Source organism: Entelurus aequoreus, linkage group LG07, assembly GCF_033978785.1.
Source record: "Entelurus aequoreus isolate RoL-2023_Sb linkage group LG07, RoL_Eaeq_v1.1, whole genome shotgun sequence".
Lineage (NCBI taxonomy): Eukaryota > Metazoa > Chordata > Actinopteri > Syngnathiformes > Syngnathidae > Entelurus > Entelurus aequoreus.
The window spans coordinates 4,539,354-4,546,853 of record NC_084737.1 but is presented as its reverse complement, the minus strand read 5'-3'; the positions used below and the strand labels follow the sequence as shown (position 1 = coordinate 4,546,853).

Below are 7,500 nucleotides of genomic sequence, written 5' to 3'. Positions count from 1 at the left end.
ATTCGGACCGAGAAAGCGACGATTACCCCATTAATTTGAGCCAGGATGAAAGATTCGTGGATGAGGAAAGTGAGAGTGAAGGACTAGAGTGCAGTGCAGGACGCATCTTTTTTCACTCTGACCGTAACTTAGGTACAAGCTGGCTCATTGGATTCCACACTCTCTCCTTTTTCTATTGTGGATCAGGGATTTGTACTTTAAACCACCTGGGATACTATATCCTCTTGAAAATGAGGGTCCAGAACGCCAAATGGACATTCACAGTGACTTTTATCTCCACGACAATACATCGACGAAGCACTTTAGCTACGGAGCTAAACGTGATAGCATTGTGCTTAACTGCAGATAGAAACAAAATAAATAAACCCCTGACTGGAAGGATAGACAGCAGATCAACTATACTACTATCAGGAGACACAGAACCAAACACTGGACATGTAACTACACGGTTAATGCTGTGCCGCCTGTCGAAGCCTAGCAATGCTGTTGCTAACGACGCCATTGAAGCTAACTTAGCTACGGGACCTCGTCAGAGCTATGCTAAAAACATTAGCTATCCAGCTGCGCCAGCCAGCCCTCATCTGCTCATCAACACCCGTGCTCACCTGCGTTCCAGCGATCGACGGAGCGACGAAGGACTTCACCCGATCATCGATGCGGTCGGCAGCTAGCGTCGGATAGCGCGTCTGCTGTCCAAGTCAAAGTCCTCCTGGTTGTGTTGCTGCAGCCAGCCGTTAATACACCGCTCCCACAGCTAGGCATGGTGGTGCAGGTGGTGCAGGTGTAGACTTTAAAGAGGAGGAGCTCCTCCCTACACCTGCAGATGGAGCTCCAGTCGTTGCCACTAACGACAATAGTTTGCATTATAAAAGTATGTTTGTTCATTTCATTTTTTTTTCCCCATTTATTTATTTAATTCAGGCAATGACAAAGACGTACATAATAATATAAATGAATATAGTGCATTATTGTCCAGTTTTGCCTGAAAGGGAGTGAGAAGAAGATAACTTGTAAAAATAAATACAAATAATAAAAGCATGCAAATGATGAAAGCTTGCTAGCTGGCTAGCTGGGACTGGTGAGAGGCGAGTGTGACAGGTGTGTCCACCTGGGAGTGCTTTGAGACGGTGGAGGAGCTCAGCAGCACCCGCTGCTCGCCAGGGACACAAACTGCAGAGTGCAAGAAGTTAGTCTCCAAACACAAACAACTGCAGAGATAGAAGCTCCATTTGTTGCTAGATGTTTTCAACACAGAAAATGTGGCTAAGAGGATCAGGAAAGTCTGGACTTCAACTCACAACTCCACAATGAACATTGAAAGTCAACACAAACTACACAATATTGACTAAAGTATTTGGACACCTGCCCTGACTCACATATGAAGTTGAAGTGCCATACCATTCCTAACCCATAGGGGTCAATATGAAGCTATTACAGCTTCAACTCTTCTGGGAAGGCTGTCCACAAGGTTGTGGAGTGTGTTTATATCTTCTGGGAAGGCTGTCCACAAGGTTGTGGAGTGTGTTTATATCTTCTGGGAAGGCTGTCCACAAGGTTGTGGAGTGTGTTTATATCTTCTGGGAAGGCTGTCCACAAGGTTGTGGAGTGTGTTTATATCTTCTGGGAAGGCTGTCCACAAGGTTGCAGAGTGTGTTTATATCGTCTGGGAAGGCTGTCCACAAGGTTGCGGAGTGTGTTTATAGGAAGTGCATTGGTGAGGTCACACACTGATGTTGGTGGAGAAGGCCTGGCTCTCAGTCTCCGTTCTAATTCATCCCAAAGGTGTTCTGTCGGGTTCATGTCAGGACTCTGTGCAGGCCAGTCAAGTTCATCCACAGCAGACTGTGTCATCCATGTCTTTATGGACCTTGCTCATGTTGGAAGAGGAAGGGGCCGCTACAAACTGTTCCCACCAGGTTGGGAGCATGGAATTGTCCAAAATGTTTTGCTATCCTGGAGCATTCAAAGTTCCTTTCACTGGAACTAAGAAGCCAAGCCCAACTCCTGAAAAACAACCCCACACCATAATTCCTCCTCCACCAACTTTCACACTGGGCACAATGCAGTGAGAAATGTAGCGTTGTCCTGGCAACCTCCAAAGCCAGACTGCTCCATCAGATGTAAAAGTGTGACTCATCAGTCCAGAGAAGGTGTGTCCACTGCTCTAGAGTCCAGTGGTGATGTCCTTTACACCACTGCATCCCACGCTTTGCATTGGACTTGGTGATGTATGGCTTAGATGCAGCTGCTCGGCCATGGAAAGCCATTCCATGAAGCTCTCTGCGTACTGTACGTGGGCTAATTGGAAGGTGACATGAAGTTTGGAGCTGTGTAGCAAGTGACTGTGCAGAAAGTCTTTGCACTATGCTGACCTCTCTGGCAGTTTACCTGGCCTACCACTTTGCACTATGCTGACCTCTCTGGCAGTTTACCTGGCCTACCACTTTGCACTATGCTGACCTCTCTGTCACTTTACCTGGCCTACCACTTTGCACTATGCTGACCTCTCTGTCACTTTACCTGGCCTACCACTTTGCACTATGTTGACCTCTCTGTCACTTTACCTGGCCTACCACTTTGCACTATGTTGACCTCTCTGTCACTTTACCTGGCCTACCACTTTGCACTATGTTGACCTCTCTGTCACTTTACCTGGCCTACCACTTTGCACTATGTTGACCTCTCTGTCACTTTACCTGGCCTACCACTTTGCACTATGTTGACCTCTCTGTCACTTTACCTGGCCTACCACTTTGCACTATGTTGACCTCTCTGTCACTTTACCTGGCCTACCACTTTGCACTATGCTGACCTCTCTGTCACTTTACCTGGCCTACCACTTTGCACTATGCTGACCTCTCTGGCAGTTTACCTGGCCTACCACTTTGCACTATGCTGACCTCTCTGGCAGTTTACCTGGCCTACCACTTGGTGGCTGAGTTGCTGTTGTTCCCAAACTCTTCACTTTTATTAGAATAAAGTTGACTTTGGAATATTTAGGAGCGAGGAAATTTCAGGACTGGATTTGTTGCACAGGTGGCATCCTATGACAGTTCCACGCTGGAAATCACTGAAAGCGGCCCATTCTTTCACACATGTTTGTAGAAACAGTCTCCATGCCTAAGTGCTGGATTTGATACACCAGGCCAAGTGATTAGTGATTCTCATCATTTGGATGGCTGGACACCATACATTTGACAATATAGTGTATATATTTAATCACTTATTTTTTGACATTTTAGGGGAAACTGATGTATATATATATATACATATATATATATATATATATATATATATATATATATATGTATATATATATATATATATATATATATATATATATATATATATATATATATATATATATATATATATATATATATATATATGTATATATATATATATATATTTTAAACCTTACAGGTTTGAATGAAAAACACAAATATTGATATTATGAAATTCAACTTAGCATTTAACATAGCTAGCGATTAGCACTGTAATTGCCAGCTAATGTTGAACAGTATTAGACTACATGAGTGTGAAGGTGACCTTGTGGGAGATATTTCATCATTATTAATGTTCTTAAAAACTTATTAATACATTTTTGATGCTCTAGCTAGGGTGGTCCCCATACCAATATTTTAGTACCGGTACCAAAATGTAGTTCCATACTTTTCTAAGTAAAGGGAACCACAAAAAATGTCATTATTGTCTTTATTGTAACACAAAATGTTAGGATACATGAAATATATATTTATTATTGTCATTTAGTCATTATAGTCCATATATGATGTAAATATTACATATATGTTACATTTTATATTGCTACTAGGGTACATGTTTAGTCAGCTATAAAACATCAATGTAATCATAGTAGTATCGACTAGATACGCTCCTGTACTTGGTATCATTACAGTGGATGTCAGGTGTAGATCCACCCATGGTGTTTGTTTACATTGTGACGGTGGTGAGCTATTGTATCCTCCTACGCTGTGTAGTGAAGCCTGTTTAGCTATTCCTCATCCTCCAGTGATAACAATACTTGTAAGAAACTTACTTTATTTGTCGCCATGGAGACCAGGATTAGTGATTTAGAAGTAGCTAAAACACTGTGGAGGGATGTTAGCCATGTATTAAAGCAGCTCTTCCTGAGGGTGTTTCAGTGTTAGAACTTCACCTTTATCTTGACTTTTTACACCAACATTCTCCCTTTTCTGTCTACACACTGTGTCTGCTTGTACGTACTCTGTGTGTGTGCGCTGCCATACATGCTCCTCTGCTTTTCTGTCTACACACTGTGTCTGCTTGTAAGTACTCTGTGTGTGCGCGCTGCCATACATGCTCCTCTGCTTTTCTGTCTACACACTGTGTCTGCTTGTAAGTACTCTGTGTGTGTGCGCTGCCATACATGCTCCTCTGCTTTTCTGTCTACACACTGTGTCTGCTTGTAAGTACTCTGTGTGTGTGCGCTGCCATACATGCTCCTCTGCTTTTCTGTCCACACACTGTGTCTGCTTGTAAGTACTCTGTGTGTGTGCGCTGCCATACATGCTCCTCTGCTTTTCTGTCTACACACTGTGTCTGCTTCTAAGTACTCTGTGTGTGTGCGCTGCCATACATGCTCCTCTGCTTTTCTGTCCACACACTGTGTCTGCTTGTAAGTACTCTGTGTGTGTGCGCTGCCATACATGCTCCTCTGCTTTTCTGTCTACACACTGTGTCTGCTTGTAAGTACTCTGTGTGTGTGCGCTGCCATACATGCTCCTCTGCTTTTCTGTCTACACACTGTGTCTGCTTGTAAGTACTCTGTGTGTGTGCGCTGCCATACATGCTCCTCTGCTTTTCTGTCCACACACTGTGTCTGCTTGTAAGTACTCTGTGTGTGTGCGCTGCCATACATGCTCCTCTGCTTTTCTGTCTACACACTGTGTCTGCTTGTAAGTACTCTGTGTGTGTGCGCTGCCATACATGCTCCTCTGCTTTTCTGTCTACACACTGTGTCTGCTTGTAAGTACTCTGTGTGTGTGCGCTGCCATACATGCTCCTCTGCTTTTCTGTCTACACCAGGGGTCACCAACGCGGTGCCCGCGGGCACCAGGTCGCCCGTGAGGACCAGATGAGTCGCCCGCGGGCCTGTTCTAAAAAAAAAAAAAAAAAAAAAAAAAAAAAAAAAAAAAAAAAAAAATTTTAAAATTTTTTTTATTTTTTTATTTTTTTTTTTAAATTAAATCTACATAGAAAAAACACAAGATACACTTTCAATCAGTGCATCAACCCAAACAACCTCCCCCATGCACACTCATCCACACCCACTCACACAAAAGGGGTTATTTCTTTCTGCTACCAATATTCTGGTTCCCACAACATAGACAACACATCTGCAAGGGACACAGTCCCTGAAGCACACATGATTGTATAGGCTGCTGGTCCACTAACATTTTCATTAATTACTATTTTTTATGTAATTACTTTTATATTGTTTTACTTTCTTTTTTTATCCAAGAAAATGTTTTTTATTTATTTATCTTATTTTATTTTATTTTTTAAAAAAGGGTCTTATCTTTAACAGACCAGGTTGTCAATGAAATTAGATTTGTTTAAAGGGTTTTTTAAAGCAGGCCCAGTCCAGGTAATGTCCAAGTCGGACTCAGCAACACACACCTTCATTCATGTACACAGAAACAAATGAGGGAACACAACAGATTGCATATAATTTATAAACAAAATTACATTTTGAAAATAAGCATTTATGTACAGTCCAGATTATGTCCAGGTCACTCAAATGAGGGAACACAACAACAGATATCATATAATCTATAAACATAATTATACTTTCAAAATAAGACTTTGAGGACTTCTCATCTTTTCTTTAATGTTTTTTGGCATCATTATCGTTTTCAACCATGTAACTTTCTAAAGTTAGAAAATACTGAATAAATGTTTTAGAGAAAGTAATACTAAGTGAATATCTGTTTTTGGCCTTAAAAATAAACATTTTACAGAGTACTCTAATTAAATTGACTAAATCATGATTGTCAATGAACTCTCCTAAAATAACAGAAACCACATTAAGCTTCATAAACAAACCAATCCTTAAACACATTTTTTCAACTTCCACCCAAAACAAAGACACAATATGACAATACCAAAACAAATGCAGGGTGGATTCAGGCTCCTGACAACAAAATCGGCAATCATCTGACTCTGTCATATTCCATAATTTTAACATTTTCCCTGTGGGTAAGAAGTTATAAATAATTTAAATTTGAATATAACGATTTTGCACATAGATAGTGGTTTTATAGATTAGTTTGAATATGGCATCCCATGGCAACGCGCAGTCAAAAAAGTCCTCCCATTTTCCATTTGTGTTGTATGAGGCAGCCTTCAAAGATTTCTTTATTAAATAAAAATTATATATTTTTCTATTTATTTTAGTTCCTTTTTGCCAACTAGAATTTCTTATTAGAGGTTTACAAACTAATAATTTAGTAGTTCCATAATTAATTATTTGTTTCCATCTTTTCCCAATGACTCCAGTTAGTTGATAAAATGAAAAGCTTGAGCAAGCATCACCATACATAGCTCTAAATTCATCATACTTCATCATTTTACCATTCTCATTGATAATATCATTGACAAAAATTATTCCTCTTTCAAACATATTTTTCCAAAAGAAAGGCTTTCCATCTATTACAATATTAGAGTTCATCCATATTATCTGCTGCAAAATATTGTCTCTTTTTTCTGGCACATCAAATTGAAAACACCACTATGAGTGGATTGTTTCCTTTATGAACCCCGCCATGTTTCCCAGCAGACTCTCTGGGAGGGGATCACTTGTAAAAAAGGATACCATTTTTTTTTATACAGTACATGTTTTTTGTCCAACAGGACATTTGTGTACCACTCAATGTTTAAATACATCTTTGGAACAATTGATGCTTTTAAAGACAGACACATAGCTTCAAGGTTGAGAAGTTTCAGGCCCCCATATTCATACTCTTTGTACAAAACCTTTCTTTTAATCTTTTCTGGTTTGCCGTTCCAGACAAAATCGAAGACCTTCCGCTCATAAATCTTAAAAAAGTTTTGTGATGGAGCTGGTAATGACAAAAACAAATAAATAAATTGAGGAATAATTAACGAGTTGGCAATAGACATTTTACCATACAAGGTTAGGGATTTCCCTTTCCATAATTGCATAATTTTGTCCAGCTTTCTTAGTCGATTATCATAATTTACTGAGCCTAGATCTTCCAGATTTTCTGGGACAACAACACCAAGTATGTTAACTGGTCCATCTGTCCACAAAACAGGCACTTTGCATTCCATTCGAAAGGACGTTCCCTTTAGTTTTCCGATCCTTAACATTTTACATTTATCATAATTAAGCTTAAGGCCAGATTGCTGTGAAAATATGTCCAAAAGATTAAGAAGGTTCTGCAAACAATGAGGAAAAATCTTATCTTTGTGAATCAGCCTTTTCTGACATGAACG

General features: G+C 40.1%; 2 protein-coding genes across 3 annotated transcripts in view; one reads left to right on the top strand and one right to left on the bottom strand.

Moving 5' to 3' along the window:
• The window catches only part of clcn6 (chloride channel 6), an 83,147-nt gene that overhangs the window by 12,978 nt on the left and 62,669 nt on the right, over positions 1–7,500 (bottom strand). The gene's annotated exons all lie outside the window — the stretch shown is intronic.
• The window catches only part of nppa (natriuretic peptide A), a 13,828-nt gene that overhangs the window by 5,266 nt on the left and 1,062 nt on the right, over positions 1–7,500 (top strand). The window lies entirely within an intron of this gene.